The sequence below is a fragment of the Chiloscyllium plagiosum genome, unplaced genomic scaffold (assembly GCF_037043375.1).
Source record: "Chiloscyllium plagiosum isolate Xiang-an unplaced genomic scaffold, Cpla_swu_hap1 HiC_scaffold_46, whole genome shotgun sequence".
NCBI lineage: Eukaryota > Metazoa > Chordata > Chondrichthyes > Orectolobiformes > Hemiscylliidae > Chiloscyllium > Chiloscyllium plagiosum.
Window position 1 is genome coordinate 68,018,112 of NW_028270184.1, and position 18,733 is coordinate 68,036,844.

The window sequence follows — 18,733 nt, forward strand, 5'->3', positions numbered from 1 at the left end:
ATTCTTCAGGGGGATGGAGAGGAGCTCCAAGTCGTGATCCACATTGGCACCAACGACATAGGTCGGAAGAGAGATGGGGACTTGAGGCAGACACTTAGAGGATGGAAACTTAGAGTTCGGACAAACAGAGTTGTTTTCTCTGGTTTGCTGCCCGTGCCACGTGTTAGTGAGATGATGAATAGAGAGGGAAATGAGTTGAGCACGTGGCGACAAAGATGGTGCAGGAGGGAGGAGTCGGGTTTTTGGATAATTGGAGCTCTTTCTGGGGTATGTGGGAACTCTACAAGCAGGATTGTCTTCATCTAAACCACAGGGGTACCAACATGCGAGGTGGGAATTCGCTAAAGCTATTAAGATTTAAACTAATACAGTAGGGGATGGGAACCAAAATTTTAGGACAGCTACAGAAGAGGATGAGCGTAGGGAGTTACAAAGTCAAGTCTCTGACAAGGGCAAGCGAGAACCTGGTTGGACGTGTGTGCACTTCAACGCGAGGAGCATTCGAAATAAAGTGGGTGAACTGGCAGTAAGGGTCGATACCTGGAACTTCGATGTTGTGGCCATTATGGAGACATGAATAGACAGGAACCGGAATGGCTGTTGCAGGTTCCGGGATTCAGATGTTTCAGTAAGAACAGAGAAGATGGTAAAAGAGGGCAAGGTGTGGCATTGTTAATCAGGGACAATATTACAGGTGTAGAAATGATGTTTGGGGTCTCGTTAACTGAGGTATTATGGGCTGAGGTTAGAAACAGGAAAGGAGAAGTCACCATGCTGGGAGTTTTCTATAGGCCTCTGGATAGTCCCAGCGATGTAGAGGAAAGGATAGCAAACATGATTCTCGATAGGAGTGAGAGAGGCAGGGTAGTTGTCATGGGGGACTTCAACTATCAAAATATTGACTGGGATCACTACAGTACGAGTACTATAGATGGGTCAGTTCTTGTCCAGAGTGTGCAGGGGGCTTCCTGACACAGTATGTAGACAGATCTACAAGGGGCGAAGCCACTTTGGATTTTGTATTGGGCAACGAGCCTGGCCAGGTGTTATATTTGGAAGTAGGTGAGCACTTTGGAGTCAGCGACCACAATTCTGTCAGGTTTACTTTAGTGATGGAAAGGAATAGGTGTACTCCACTGAGCAGCAGTTACAGTGGGGGAAGGGAAAGTACGATGCAATTCGGAAATATTTAGGAAGCATAGAATGGGGAAGGAAACTGCAGGGAGATGACGACGTTAAAAATGTGGAGCTTATATAAGGAAAAGCTCCTGTGTGTCCTAGATAAGTATACACCTGTCAGGCACGGAGGAAGATATAGAACGCGTGAGCCGTGGTTTACTAAGGAAATGGAATTCCTGGTCAAGAAGAAGAAGGAGGCTTATGTTAGAACAAAATATGAAAACTCAGTTAGGGCGTTTGAGGGTTACAAGGAAACCAGGAAATACCTAAAAAGAGAGCTCAGAAAAGCCAGGAGGAGACATGAGAAGTTGTTGGCGGATAGGATCAGGGTTAATGCTAAGGCTTTCCATAGGTATGTCAGGAATAAAAGAATGACGAGAGTTAATTTAGGGCCAATCAAGGATTATAGTGGGAAGATGTGTGTGGAGACGGAAGAGATAGTGGAAGCAGTAAATAAATATTTTTCGACAGTGTTCACTATAGAAAATGAAAATGTTGGCGAGGAAGATACAGAAATACTTGCATCTAAACGAGAAGAGATTGAGGTTCACAAGGAAGAGGTATTAGAAATACTGCAGGGTGTAAAAGGCGACATCTCCCCTGGGCTGGATGGGATCTATCCTAGGATCCTCTGGGAAGGAATTGAAGAGATTGCCAGCTTTAGCATTCATCTTCAAATCATCATTGTCTACAGGAATAGTGCCTGAGGACTGAAGGGTAACAAATGTGGTTCCCTTGTTCAAAAAGGATAGTAGAGACAACCCTGGTAATTGCAGACCAATGAGTCTCACTTCAGTTGCTGGTAAAGTGTTGGAAAAGGTTATAAGACATAGGATTTATAACCATCTAGCAAAGAATAATCTGATCAGGGACAGTCAGCACGGTTTTGTGAAAGATAGGTCGTGCCTAACGAATCTTATTGATTTTTTTTGACAGAGTGACCAAATAGGTCGATGAGAGTGAACTGTGTGATGTGGTGGAAATGGATGTAGCAAGGCGTTCGATAAGGTCCCCCACAGTCGGCTATTATACAAAATGGAGAGGAATGGGATTATGGGAAACATAGCAGTTTGGATCAGTAATTGGCTTGCTGAAAGAAAACAAAGTGCTGTAGTTGATGGAACATGTTCACCTTGGTGTCCAGTTACTAGCGGCCGACTGCAAGGTTTGGGGTTGGGTCCACTGCTGTTCATCATTTTTTATAAATGACCTGGATGACGGCTTAGAAGGGTGGGTTAGTAAATTTGTGGACCACACTAAGGTCGGTGGAGTTGTGGGTAGTGATGATGGATGTAGTAGGTTGCAGAGAGACATAGGTAGAATGCAGAGATTGGCTGAGAGGTGGCACATGGAGTTTAATGTAGACAAGTGTGAGGTGATACACTTTGGACCGAGTAATCGGAATGCAAAGTAATGGGCTAATAGTAAGATTCTTGGGAGTGCAGATGAGCAGAGAGATCTCGATGTCCATGTACACAGATCCCTGAAAGTTACCACCCAGATTGACAGGGTTGTTAAGACGTCTTTCCGTGTTTTGGCCTTGAGTGATTGAGTTCTGGAACCAGGAGGTTATGCTGCAGCTGAACAAAGCTCTGGTACAGCCACACTTGGAGTATTGTGTACAGTTCTGGTCACCACATTCTCAGAAGGATGTGGAAGCTTTGGAAAGGTTGCAGAGGAGATTTATGAGCATATTGCATGGTCTGTAAGGAATGGCTTACGAAGAAAGGCTGAGGGCCTTGAGGCTGTTCTGGTTAGAGAGAAGAAGGTTGCGAGTGACTTAATAGAGACATACAAGATAATAAGAGGGTTAGATAGGGTGGACAGGGAGAGGCTTTTTCCAAGTATGGGAACGACAAACACGACTGGACACAACTTTAAAGTGAGGGCAGATAGGTATAAGACAGATGTCATAGGTAGTTTCTTTCATCAGAGAGTAGTAAGGGTATGAAAAGCTTTGCCTGCAACGGTAATAGTTTCGCCAACTGAAGTGCATTTAAGTCGTCATTGTACAGGCATATGGACGGACAGGTGGGATGGGCTTCAGATTAGTATGACGCAGCGGAGCAACATCGAGGGCCGAAGGGCCTGTACTGCGCTGTAATGTTCTATGTTCTATTTATGAATATCAGATGCAAACTTTGATTTTCTACCTGTACTACAGATCTGTTGCAGAGGAAGAATTGGGAATTCCAGTCTCTTGTTTTTCATATTTTGGTGAATTTACAGCGTGATGCATTTGAGGTCATTTATGAGGAAGCCAGATATAATATTTTGGACATGGAGCTGAATTCTGCTTTTACACTCCACCCCTCTGCATGTATTGTTCAAAAGACTTGTATATCATTAATTTTGGACTAGGTTTTGGCACTATGCACTGCGACAGTTCGATTTGATGTGGGCCTGCAGCTTATTCTGTAATAAATTTGCTGCAATAGGCAGAGCTGAAGATTTTTCTTTTCCTTTGCAGGATGGACTCAGGCTCATTCATTAAGTTTGTTTCAAAGAGCTAGAGGGATGAGAGTAAAGATTGAATTATTTGTTATATTATAAACACACTATAGAAGATCAATTCGCTTTCGCATTTCTACGTTGGATTGGAAGCAAATTAAAAGAACAAGGACCCATCGTCCTGAACATTGTTTTTAAAAATGACATCATGTTGCAATAATGCATTGGCGAAAAAAAGAAAATGCTGTCTGCATTTGATGGAGATACAGAAATGCAGAGTGAATGTACAATATGAACAAGAATCAAGTATTAATAAAAAAGTATGAGAAATCTTTTTCTTAATTTTCAAAGGAAACCAGATCCCAATTATCCTGAATAGTGATGTTTGATTGTCCATCAATCTCACTTTTCCAACTCTATGCTTTTCCTGCCACTGATGCGCCTTCTGACACACCTCATCCTCCCTTCCTACTCGTTCCTTCCGCTCCTACTTCACTTGCATTGTCTATTCTGATGCTACATACCCTTCCACTGACCATCTCCCTTTACACTTCTCACACTGTATGTCACACACGCCCCTTGACCCTCTCTTTCCATTTTTGCTCTCACACTAGATGCTGGAATCTGCTGATTTGTGTGCTATTACTGGTCATCCGTGAATGATGAGTTTATTATGATCAATGTCCAATAGTAACAGACAATAAGATGTTTGCTACTATCTGATGCACCGTGAACAGGATAGTTTTGTTCACTATTTTAACAGACTGGAGCTGCTTCCTGTCCGTCTGTCACAATATTTAAGCAAACATCCTCATCACCAACAAGAAAAACAACTTCTGACAGAATCGTAAGACGATGTATCAATTTTCTTTTGAATATTGCGAGGACATTGTTCTAACAATCAGTGTTCTTGTCTTTTGCTCTTTATTCTTTCAATTGATCTTCCTGTGTAATTTGAGCTGAGATCAAAATGACTTCCCTTTCAATCGAAGCAGGACTTGACTGAGGGTGGAATCAAAGACCCTGCAAAACTGTGGTTAATGGTAATTAGAGAAAAGTCTGCACAGGAAATGGGAACAATGGAAAAAAGCGATCTCTGCAAGGCATGTTCCAAGTTGCATGTCATTCTGACTAGGGACTAATTTAGTCTTACTTCATTATCAATTGTTAAAAATGTTGGAATGTCCCAACAACAGCTCTGTTTGGATCAGCATTACTTGGATTGAAGAGGTTCAAGCAGGCAGCTCTCTGGCGCCTTTTTCCAGAGCTACTGGGGACCATAAATAAACTCTGCCCTTGCTAGTGCCTTCCAAAACCCTGGATGAATATGCCCTGTTTAAAAGAAAAACAAGATACATTATATATGCACACTCTCATCTGAAGTTTCGGCAAGGTAAGACCTTGCTGGATGAGTATGATGCCAGTGACATCAGTAGCATAACAAGACATTGATAACAATTGGAATCGTTAATTCAATTAGTTACTGACAGATGATTGATTGTGTGATGTCAGTGCCACTGAGTTCAACATTTTCATAATGCGTAACGGTAGTCATTCTCATATTTTTAAAATTTTCATTCAGAAGCAATAACCAAATACTCGAGAGCCAACAGAAATGGCAGCTTAACTGTTCCCTTTCAGATCCACAGTCCAAAAGACTAAGGAAGTTGAAAGTGCTGGAAAACCTAAACAGGTTCTGAGCAGAGAGAAACAGATTTAACTTATTGAGTCGAATATGCGTTTTCCCAATAGGGGAATATCAGGCTTAATATTCTAACTCTGTTTCTCTCTCCAGACACTGGTTCATCTGCAGTGTTTTGCCACTGTTTTCTGTTTATATTTCAGATTTCTATTTGCCCCAGTACTCCCTACCACAGTGATTCATTGGGGGGTGCGGGGTGGGAGTGGCATGGTGTGTCAGTGGTTAGCACGACTGTCTCACAGTACCAGGGGCCCGGTTTGGGGGGGAGGGGGAGGGGGGACATGGTGTCTCAGTGGTTGGCACGACTGGCTCACAGTACCAGGGGCCCGGTTTGCTTCCACACTCAAGACTATTTGTATTGAGTTTTCACATTCTCCCCCTGTCTGCAAGTGTTTCCGCCAGGTCGCCAAATTTCTCTTTCAGTCTAAAGACTTTCAGTGGATTGACCATACTAAATTGCCCATCTAACACACTTTTGAAAAAATGCAAACACGCAGGTACCACAGACCTGTGGGGAAGATAATTCCAACTCAAACGGTCATTGGAAAATTTCTCCTTATCCTTGTTCCTACCGAGGTTGGAGAGTCATTGTATCTTTTTCTAGCCCCACTCCTCCATCGGTCATGACAATTTATCACTGTAACCAAGTGTGTGATATGGCAAATGATATCAGTCTCAGACTGGGCCAGGTACAGTGTTGGGAACATGTCAGGCATGTTTCTTAAATTTGTAAAAATAATTAATCTAAAATAAAAACCAAGTTACTCAAAGAAACGATGGAAAGAAAAATGGCATATAGTTTGGACATTGACGATATTAGATCACTTACAGTGTGGAAACAGGCCCTTCGGCCCAACAAGTCCACACCGACCCGCCGAAGCGTATACCACCCAGACAAATACATTTACCCCTTCACCTAATACTGCGGACAATTTAGCATGGTCAATTCACCTAACCTGCACATTTTTGGATTGTGGGAGGAAACCAGAGCACCTGGAGGAAACCCACGCAGACACGGGGAGAATGTGCAAACTCCACACAGTCAGTCGCCTGAGTCGGGAATTGAACCCGGGTCTCTGGCGCTGTGAGGCAGCAGTGCTAACCACTGTGCCACCGTGACGCCCACAAATGATATGTGGATCATTATTTATTTTCCTATAAATCTGAGACACACACACATGCGTCTGAAAGCAAACAGAAAACAATCTCTGCAGAATATTAGTTTGGAAGAGTTTTCTCTAGTTAATAGTTAATTTCATGGCAAAAGGAAAATTGAGATGGTTTCAATTGCTATTCTGCCTCACAGATGCTGATGGCAATGGGGTTTCTTCCTGGAACAGATGGACTTGGCTGAATCCCCTCCTCTACTGGCAGTGGGGAGATTCCAATTAATCCTCAAAAGGAATCCTCCATGAGTGGTAAAGATCACTGATGGATTTTCTGCTCTTTGTTAAAAGGCATACAATGTGTTAGGTTTCATTTGTCGAGCGATTGATTTCCGGAGCTGCACTGTCATGTTGCAACTTTACAAAATGCTGGTGCGACCATACTTAGAATATTGTGTCCCCATATTATAGGAAGGATGTGGAATCATTGGAAAAGGTGCAGAGGAGATTTATCAGGATGTTGCCTGGCCTGGAGGGAAGGTCTTATGTGGAAAGGCTGAGAGGGTTTTTAATAGAGACATACAATATGATCAGAGAATTAGATAGAGTAGACAGTGAAAGTCTTTTTTCCTAGGATGATGATGTCAGCTTGTACGAGGGGGCTTAATTACAAATTTAGGGATGATAGATTTAAGATAGATGTCAGAGACAGTTTCGTTACGCAGAGAATGGTAAGGGCATGCAATGCCCTACCTACTAATGGAGTCAACTCAGCCACATTAGGGAGATTTAAACAATCCTTAGATAAGCACATGGATGATTTTTGGATAGTGTAGGGGTACGAGCTGAGAATTGTTCACAGGTCGGAACAACATCGAGGGCCGAAGGGCCTGTTATGCGCTATATTGTTCATGTTCCATATGTTACTGCCGAGATGAACAAGTAAGTGAAGCGATGGAGCAATGACTGTGGCTTCTCAGACAAGTTTCATTTTCTTCCTCTCTGAGCTGAAATATATAATAATGTTACCCGAACACCAACGTGAACCATGTAATGTCTGGTTAAACATTCCCCTGAATGCATACTCTATCCCTGTTTCCTGCTCCATTTTGGAGTGATTTGTAATTTATCATTTGAAAATATTTTTGTCCGTGGCTTCATAATTATTGTACAATAAATTCATGTCTTCAAAGTACTGTGTTAGAATGAATATATTGTTTAATTAAATTAAATCTTAGTTTTATTCTCTCATTCCTCGGCTAGGCCCTGCACACCCTCCTCATGGTCCTTTATGATTCAATGTGTCCTTATTCTCAGGCTTGAAGCGCCCTGACATTGCAGAGACCATGAGGAGTATGGATATGGTTATTTTCCAAGGTCGGAGGACTCCAAACCAGAGGGCATAGATTTTAGGTGAGAGGGGTAAGATTACAAAGACACCTGAAGGGGTATATTTTTGCAGTAGAGAGAGGCGGGAGCTCGGCAGAAGTGAAGTCGGAGCGCAGAGCTGGTTGAGAAGGTAAGTAATTGTTATTTAAGAACTTACCTCGACGCCAACGATCCTTTTGCAGCAGAGAGCGGCGGGAGCTGGGCGGAAGTGAGGTTGGAGCGCAGAACTGGTTGGGAAGGTAAGTGATTGTTATTTGAGTGAGTGTGTTCCTTAAGGGGGAGAGTGTACAGCCAGGAGTAGTAGTGCACATTGACACTAACGACATAAGTAGGAAAAGGAGTGTGGAGGTTATTGAGGAGCTCAAGGAATTAGGCTGGAAGCTAAAAGCTAGGATGGACAGAGTCGTCATCTCTGGGTTGTTGCCGTTGCCACGTGACAGTGAGGCAAGGAATAGGGGTAGAGTGCAGTTGAACGCGTGGCTGCAAAGATGGTGTAGGAGGGAGGGATTCAGGTATTTGGACAATTGGACTGCATTCTGGGGAAGGTGGGACCTGTACAAGCAGGACGGATTGCATCTGAACCAGAAGGACACCAATATCCTGGGAGGTCGGTTTGCTAGCACTCTTCGGTGGCGGGGGGGGGGGGGGGGGGGGCGTTAATCTAATTTGGCAGGGGAATGGGATCCGTACTTGTAGTCCGGCAAGTATGTTAGCTGTTTTTAAGGATGTCCAAGAATGTAGGGAGGCTGTGGAGAACGGAGCAGTGGCAGAGAATACTTGCGGACACAGAGATGGGTTCAAGGAGTATCAGAAATATGGTGGGTGAACTTAAGGCGTGGGTCGGTACTTCGGACTACGATGTTGTGGCCATCATGGAAACGTGGATAGAAAAGGGACAGCAATGGTTGTTGGAGGTTCCTGGTTACAGATTTTTCAGTAAGATTAGGGAGGGCGGTAAAAAAAGGAGGGGGTGGCTTTGCTAATTGAAAATGGTATAACGGCTGCGGAAAGGCAGTTCGAGGGGGATCTGCCTTTGGAGGTGGTATGGGCTGATGTCAGAAATAGGAAAGGAGCAGTCACCTTGTTGGGTGTTTACTATAAGCCCCCCAATAGCAGCAGAGATATGGAGAAACAGATTGGGAAACAGATTTTGGAAAGGTGCAGAAGCCACAGGGTAGTACTCATGGGCGATTTCAACTTCCCAAATATTAATTGGAAGCTCTTTAGATCAAGTAGATTCGACGGGGTTTTATTGTGCATTGTGTCCTGGAAGCTTTTCTAACTCAGTATGTAGATTGTCCGAACAGAGGGGAGACCATATTGGATTTGGTACTCGGGAACGAACCGGGACAAGTGATGGGCTTGTTAGTGGGTGAGAATTTTGGTGATGGTGACCACAATTCTGTGACTTTCACCTTGGTTATGGAGAGAGATAGGTGCGTGCAACACGGTAGGTTTTACAATTGGGGGAAGGGTAAATACGATGCTAAAAGACAGGATCTGAGGAGCATAAGTTGGGAGCATCGGCTGTCAGGGAAGGATGTCGTGGAAATGTGGAACATTTTCAAGGAACAGATACGACGTGTCCTTGATGTGTATGAACCTGTCAGGCAGGAAAGAGATGATCGTGTGAGGGAACCTTGGTTGACGAGGGAGGTTGAATGTCTTGTAAAGAGGAAGAAGGAGGCTTACATAAGGTTGAGGAAACGAGGTTCAGACAGAGCATTGGAGGGATACAGGATAGCCAGAAGGGAGCAGAAGAAAGGGATTAGGAGAGCTAAGAGAGGGCATGAACAATCTTTGGCGGATAGGATCAAGGATAACTCGAAGGCATTTTATGCGTATGTGAGAAACATGAGAATGACGAGAACGAGAGTAGGTCCAATCAAGGACAGTAGTGGGAGACTGTGTATTGAGTCGGAAGAGATAGAAGAGGTCTTGAATGAGTACTTTTCTTCAGTATTGACAAACGAGGAGGACCGTATTGTTGAAGAGGAGAGTGCGAAACGGACTGGTATGCAGAGGAGATACTTGTTAGGAAGGAAGATGTGTTGAACATTTTGAACAACTTGAGGATAGACAAGTCCCCCGGGCCTGATGGGATATATCCTAGGATTATGTGGGAAGCAAGAGAGGAAATTGCAGAGCCGTTGGCAATGATCTTTTTGTCTTCACGGTCAACAGGGGTGGTACCAGGGGACTGGAGAGTGGCGAATGTTGTGCCCCTGTTCAAAAAAGGGAATAGGGATAACCCCGGGAATTACAGGCCAGTTATTCTTACTTCAATGGTAGGCAAAGTAATGGAAAGGGTACTGAGGGATAGGATTTATGAGTACCTGGAAAGACACTGCTTGATTAGAGACAGCCAGCACGGATTTGTGAAGGGTAGGTCTTGCCTTACAAGTCTTATTGAATTCTTTGAGGAGGTGACCAAGCATGTGGATGAGGGTAGAGCAGTGGATGTAGTATACATGGATTTTAGTAAGGCATTTGATAAGGTTCCCCATGGTAGGCTTATGCGGAAAGTCAGGAGGCATGGGATAGAGGGAAATTTGGCCAGTTGGATAGAAAACTGGCTAACCGGTCGACGTCAGAGAGTGGTAGATGGTAAATATTCAGCCTGGAGCCCAGTTACAAGTGGAGTTCCGCAGGGATCAGTTCTGGGTCCTCTGCTGTTTGTAATTTTTATTAATGACTTGGAAGAGGGAGTCGAAGGGTGGGTCAGTAAATTTGCAGATGATACGAAGATTGGTGGAGTTGTGGATAGTGAGGAGGGCTGTTGTCGGCTGCAAAGGGACTTAGATATGATGCAGAGCTGGGCTGAGGAGTGGCAGATGGAGTTCAACCCTGCCAAGTGTGAGGTTGCCCATTTTGGTAGGACAAATACGAATGCGGAATACAGGGTTAACGGTAGGGTTCTTAGTATGGTGGAGGAGCAGAGGGATCTTGGGATCTATATTCATAGATCTTTGAAAGTTGCCACTCAGGTGGATAGAGCTTGTAAGAAGACCTATTGTGCATTAGCGTTCATTAGCAGAGGGATTGAATTCAAGAGTCGTGAAGTGATGTTGCCACATTTGGTTCGGCCACATTTGGAGTACTGTGTGCAGTTCTGGTCGCCTCACTTTAGTAAAGATGTGGAAGCTTTGGAGAGGGTGCAGAGAAGATTTACCAGGATGTTGCCAAGAATGGAGAATAGGTCGGAACGAGGATAGGTTGAGAGTGCTAGGCCTTTTCTCATTGGAACGGCGAATGATGAGGGGTGACTTGATCGAGGTTTATAAGATGATCAGAGGAATACATAGAGTAGGCAGTCAGAAACCTTTTCCCCGCGTACAACAGAGTGTTACAAAAGGACATAAATTTAATGTGAAGGGTGGAAGGTATAGGGGAAATGTCAGGGGTAGGTTCTTACACAGAGAGTGGTGGGGGCATGGAATGCACTGCCTGTTGGAGTGGCAGAGTCAGAATCATAGGCGAACTTTAAGTGACAATTGAATAGCACATGGATGGGTGCTTAAGCTCGAACAAATGTTTGGCACAACACCTTGGGCCGAAAGGCCTGTTCTGTGCTGTAATTTTCTGTGTTCTATGTTCTATGCTGCAGAGTCGTCAACATCGTGAAAGATCAGAGCAAGTTTGAACCTGATGATATTCGTCTGGACATGGCCATTAAAAGTCTGAATGGTTACCTCGTGCAATTAAATATTTCAACGAGCACGATAAAGCATAATGGGCAGGATGGTTGGAGTTGATGTCAAAAAATTCGAATATTCAGGAAAGGTTGCATGGAAGATGTAGACATTTAGTTCAGTTGAGTATTTTATTGGGGAACACCTGATGTTATAGCAATATTACCCCTAGTTTAAAGCTAGAAAGCCTGTCTTCAAATCCCATATTCCCTCGAGGTGCATCAAAGCCCGTTTGAACTAGTTAATTGCATTCGTTGAAATTGTGGAGTAGTAATAACATCTCTGGAAGTCCACGTTGAAATTTCTCGTCTTCCAGAAGTGTGTCAGAACGTTTTGAGCCATGTTAATTGAAATATAACGCTAGAAGCTTATTGGGGAAATTCCACCAAAGTGTTGCACAAGATAGTTAATAATCTGGAGACGCTGACATTGGAATGTCAGTGACGAGATATCTGCTGCACAGATCCAGATAATCCCCTGGGGGCCTGGGCTTTAATTTCACTACTGCAAATGTGTGTCTGGAATGAAATGCTTAATTATGGCCTTGAAACCATAGGCATTAAAATATTTTAAATATAAATTGTGCTGGCCTGCATCCAAAATAAAGCATCTCCATTTATCGGCACCATATCGGCTCCCAGGAACACTAATTAAAGCACTCAGACGCTATCTCCAAGTTGCAATTCAGAAAATCACTATGTTCATTAGAAATCACCTTCTATTCCCATCATCACGACCAAACACATGTAGCAGATACATGAGAACATCTCCTTCTGCAGTGTCCTCTCTGAGCCATTCAACACGCGACTGGAAATTTCTCAACGTTCCTTCACTGGATTAAAACGGCAGCAATTCATGTCTTTTCGACAGCACAATTACAGATGACCATTAAACGCTACACTAGCCGGAATGTTTCACATTGCTGGTTCATTTCTTAAGATAATGATAAAGCAAATAGAGACTAAATATTCTCTGAGTCGATCAGCAGTGAATTTGTAAACATGCCATTGCCTATTTCACCAATGCAGTTAGTGCAGGCAGACTGAACACAGACCTACTGTCCCTCTGTAACAGATAAAATGGTTTCCTCAGTATCTTTTAATGACAAACAGATGGAGCAGATTAGTGTTCTCCTGTTTCTATGGCACAGGTTTCAGGAACTGCTTAACATCCTTCCATTCCTTTGTGAAAGGATCACTATAAAATGGTTGCTGTCAAAATATATTCTGTTACTGTTAAGGAGTTTAACAGTTTCTTTTTGTCTCTGTGTTGCAGTACAAATAGAGTTCAGTGATATCAGCACGTCCCTGTTTCTCAAGGTTTTGTGGATTAATGATCTCGTCTAATTGACAACAGATCAGAGGGACTGAACAATCTCTGTCCATTCCAATGGGACATGCTGAATGGTCTTGCCTGTTCTGTCATTTTAGTTTCTGAAACAAAAAAAAGATGCTTTCTTGAATGCCTCATGAAACGGTTCTTATATTTAAATTAGAAGCGTTCAGTGTTCAGCAGCACTCTGCCTGTATGTGTGCTGATATCACCAATTTTTATTTCTGGTACGGGTCCTATGCAATCAGTTGAGACCCCTGTAAAAAGTTCCTCAAATGCAGGAATGGGTATTTACAATGCTGGTTTCATTATTGCCCGAGCTTTTCCAATTACCTGACACATCTGACGTTTCTAGCAAAATGTAATCACATCCTTATGCAGTGAAAAAATCGCTTTCGCATTTTAACCTGAGCTTTTCTCCGACTGGTAATTCATGTGCTACCTGCAACACCTAATTTTTATAACCCATTGGTAAAACGTCTTGATGAACTTCTGACATTTTCTCATCCGCCTGAATGTATGCTGATCTCCATTTCCTCATCAAGACATCATTTTAAACTATAACTTTCGGGAATGTACGCAGATTCTTCTTCTGCGTACTTGTTTTTATACAATTGCTTCACTCTTCCGTCTTTCTGTTGTAACTCAGGTAAATTTTCTGAACGAAAAATATCCACTTTATCCTCCATCTGTTCTTGATTTTGCTCAAACATTCGATCAAACATGGCTAATGATAAATCTACTTTAACATTCTTGTCTTTATTCATTGATTTCTCCTCTTTTTTCAAATTGTAACTTTGTGAACTTGTTATCACACATTCGAGGAAAACCTAGGATAATACTTCTTATAAGAGTTCAGTCGCCTGATTCTCCACTGGCCTTTCGACCACAGTAGGCAGCACTCCTACCTGTGGCCCAGCTATATCATTATAAAGTGCAAATTGCATTCCTGAGCTGTGTTTTGCCAGTACTCCTGCCAACACTTCTCCACTTTTCTCTTGTCACTCCAATCTCACTCTACATAATGTAGCACTTCTCGGCTTATCATGAATTCCACGGGCTGGCACTTTTTCTGGCGATATTCTTTCTGCGCTACATATCTCTTCATCCATCAATATAAAAGACTGACGTGATCTAGTACCTGCTTCATATAACTTCTTTACCTGCTGCTCCAGTTGTATACAAGCAGAGAGTCATAGAGATGTACAGCACGGAAACAGACCCTTCTATCCAATTCTTCCATTCCGACCTGATGTCCCAACGCTATCTATGCCTACCTGTCTCTACCCGGCCCATATCCCTCTAAACCCTTCCTATTTATATACCTATCCAGATGATTTTTAAATTTTGCATTTCAATTGGCAAAGATCTTTGATTTCTCACTCTCCATGGGAGTCCTACTAGAGGGTTGGAAGGAAACGAATGTTGTTCCTCTTTTCAAGAAGGGTAAATCGGAAATCCCTGGCAATTACTGACCAGTCAGTCATATGTCTGTGGTCACCACGTTTTTGAAAACAATTCTGAGAGGTAGGACTTATGGCTATTTGGAAAAGCATAGTGTGATTAAAGGCAGTCAGCATGGCTTTGTGAGGGCAGGTCATGCCGCATAAAACTTATTGAGTTCTTTGAGGAGGTGACAAGACAGTTCGATGAAATTTGAGCAGTGGATGTGGCAAGGCACTTGATCAGATTCTCCATGGTAGGCTCGTTCATAGTGTCAGGAGGTATGGGATACAGCGAGATTTGGCTATCTGGATTCAGAATTGCTTGGCTGACAGAAACAGAATGGTTTAGTTGGAAAGTGGTGTGCCTGGAGGTCAGTGTTGAGTGGTGTTCCATAGGGCTCTGATTGTGGGTCTCTGCCCGTTGTAGTTTTTATAAATGACTTGGATGAGGAGGTTGAGGGGTGAGTTACTAAATTTACCGATGCCACAAAGTTGGAAGTGCCGTTGATAGTATCGAGGGCTTTTGCAGTCTGCAGCGTGACATAGACAGGATGCAGAGCTGGGCTGAGAAATGGCTGGTGGAGTTCTACCGAGATAAATGTGACATGATGCATTTCGGAAGGTCGTATTTGAATGCTAAACATAGGATTAACGGCAGGATTCTTGGCAGTGTGTGTAAGAACAGCGGGATCTTTGTGTTCAAGTGAGAAGAACCCTGAAAGTTGCCACCCAAGTGGACAGAGTTGTTAAGAACGCATATGATGTTTTGGCTTTCATTAACAGGGGGTCGAGTTTAAGAGTCGCGAGGTTTTTCTACAGCTCTACAAGTCCCTGGAGAGAGAGCACTTGGAATACTGTGCCCAGTTCTGGTTTTCCTACTTTAGGAAAGATACCGTAGCTTTACAGTCCGTGCAAAGATTTTTTATGGGGATGCTGCCTGGACTGGAGGGCTTGACTTATGTCGAGAGGCTGACTATTCTTGGACTTTTCTCTCCGGAGAGAAGGAGGAAGAAAATTAACATGATTGAGATGTACAAGGTAATGAGAGGCATGGATAGAGTCAATAGCCAAAGACCATTCCCAAGGGCAGGATTGACTGGCACGATGGGTCATAGTTTAAAAGTAATAATAGAAAGGTTTAGCGGGGACGTCAGAGGAAGGTAATTTATGCAGAGAGTTGTGAATGTATGGAATGCGTTGCCAGCGATAGCGTTCGAAGCAGTGTCATTAGGGACATTTAAGCAACTGCTGGACATGCACATGGATAGCAGTGAATTGAGGGGTGCATAGGTTGGGTTATTTTATTTTACATTAGGATTAATCCAAGGCGCAACATCATGGGCCGAGGGGCCTGTTGTGTGCTGTACTTGTCTATGTTCTATGTACTAGTATCCACCACTTGCTGCAGCAGCCCATTCCACACACGCCCCACCCTCTGTGTGAAAACGTCACCCCTTAGGTCTCTTTTATATCTTTCCTCTCTCATTCTAAACTGAAGCCCTTTATTTCTGGACACCTCCAACCCACGGAACGGGCCTTCTCTGTTTAGAGCAGTGCTCGAAAAGCACAGCAGTTCAGCCTGCATCTGAATAGCAGGGAAATCGACATTTCAGGCAAAAAGCCCTTCATCAGGAATGAGGGCACATTCCTGATGAAGTGCTTTTGCTTGGAACGACATCCATAAATCGACATCCATGTGCATGTGCAGCAGTTACTTAAATGTCCCTAATGACACTGCTCATCGGATGCTGCCTGAGCTGCTGTGCTTTTCCAGCACCATTCTAATCTTGATTCTAATCTCATGCATCAGCAGTTCCCAGTTTCACCCTGTCCATTCACCCTATCCAAGCCCCACATGATTTTATAAACCTCGATAAGGTCACCTCTCAGCCTCTGAAACTCTAGGGAAAATAGTCCCAACCTATTCAATCTCTCCCTAGAGCTCAAATCCTCCAACCCTGGAAACATCCTTGTAAATATTTTCCGAACACTGTCAAGTTTCACAACATCCTTCTGATATGAAAGTGATCAAAATTGCATGCAATATTCCAAATTCGCCTAACCAATGGCCCAACAGCCTAAACATTTCCTCCCAAGTCCTATGATGCGTATATAAATAGAGGTGACCTCTTCCTTATGTTGGTCATTTTGCAGCCATAGACCTTCATTGCCTGCAGAGTAATTCATTTCCAGAAATTGCTATTGAAGGAGATTTACTATCCACTTCTTGCTGCTGTTTGTGTTCCAGTTAGCCATTCAACTTGTTTCTTTCTATTTAATTTTAATTCATCCGTGTTAATGTTACATACAATATATTTCCCATTGTCAGTGTTCACAGAACAATGTCAAAAACAGTGTTTGAACACTTCTGCTTTTCTCTTTACCTAGAACCATAGCTGATGTATTAAGACCCTCCCAAAGGTGTCGCCTGTAAGGGCTTTTGTTGATCTTTCGACAGTCTGACAATACTACACATAAAGATGACTACAGCATTGAATGTTTGGGTAAATTGTATATTATGTAAATCACTCGGAATGTATTTACATCCTCTAAATAAGTATCTTCACTTCGATTTTAACATGAATTTCAATATTAACGACCTTTTCTGTCTCTCTTACAGCGAACACTGTAACTGTTATAATCACCTTACGAGGAAACTGTGGTCTTTCTAAATGCATCTCTGCTTATTTGGGAGCCATGGCAATATCGGATCTGTGGGTCATTAACCATGACGTTATCGCATATCCTATTTTGCATTATCATGTCTTTTTAAAATCTTTCTCCTCTCACCTTACAAACATACACCCTTGCCTGGAAATCCTCCACGCTAGGGAAAATGAATTTGTAATTCACCTCATCCATACACATCATGATTTTATAAACCTCTATAATGTCATCTCTGATCCTCCCATGTTTCAGTGGAAAAGTTCCTACATATCCAGTCTCCACTTATAATACAAACTCAGTTCCTGGTAACATTCTAGTAAATCTCTTCTCAGCACTCTCTAGCTTGATAAATCCTTCCTAAAAACGGGAGAACAGAACTGTATGCAGTACTCCAGAAGAGGCCTCCCCACATCCTGTGCAACCTCAAAATGACCAACCCCACATCTGATAATGAAGGCAAGCGTACTAAATACTTATTAATTCCCAACTCTGTGTGTGATGGAGACATTAAAGAAGAATGCACCAGATCCTAGAAGTCTCTCTGTTCAACAACGTTACTGAACGCCTAACTTTTAACTGGATATGGCTTAACTCTTTTTGTGTTTTTAAAATGCAATACCTCGCATTTCTAAACAAAACTCAATCTTTCACACTTTATCCCATTGGCCCAAGTGATCAACCGATCTATTTCTCATTTAGATAACTCTCTTCACTGTCCATAGTACCAACAATATTAGTGCCATCTGTAATGTTACAAGCCATGCTTTCTATATTATCGTCGAAATCACTTGTATAAAAGACAAACAAAAGTGGATCCCGCACTGATCGCTGTGGGACACGGCTCGTCAAAGACCTTCAGTCCCACAAAAGAACTCTTCAGTATTCGGTAAAATTACATTATTTAGGAAAGAAGAATCATAACAAATCGGGATTTGGGATATTTCATATCATGCTTCTACTAAGATGCTTGCTCACATCTTTCTCCCATTATGAAGATGATGTTTCTTCTCATAATCATACGAGTCCAGTGAGAGTTTGACTACACTGTAACTCACTGCTTCATTCAACTACGAGCACAGTTTGAAAAGAACAGGGAGGAAAAGTGTGAACGACAAATGAATGTTGGCTATTGGTGCCCCTTTTGAAAAGACAGGAATTTCCTCATAATTGTTGTGTGGTATGGAAACTCATGTGTCAGCGATTACACCAGCAATTAAATTTCTAAAATCTTAACATGGGAAATCAAATCATAAATCAGGTAAATCACAGTTCTCATGTTGCTCGTTGAACTGTCGTCAATAAGTTACTTGCTGCCAAATGTACAATATGTAAGTGTGTTATTTTCAAAGTTAAGAAGGTGTTGTTCTCATACTGAACGAAAATAAACCATTCAATACAGGTGGCAAGGGAAACTTGGACATCCAACCACGAGTCACAATTTCATGGCCATTCACCAAAAGGATTCGGACAATTAATTTACAAAGAGGGAATAAAAGCATGACCTTAAAAATATAATATAAAAATAAGCTCTGTGCAAATATGTTTTTCTTTACAGAAGGAGTTCTCATCAGGAACATCTTGTTCCAACACCTTTTTTTGATGATCCCTTCATCGAGCAGTCCTGATCAGGCAAATGGAATTCAGATCATCAGAAATGAAGGAAGACACAAGAGCTCCTGAACCAGACGATCACTAGAACACGAGATATTGGAACTGAATTAGGACGTTCCGCCCATCCAGCCTGGTCTGCCATTCAGTGAAGACTGATCT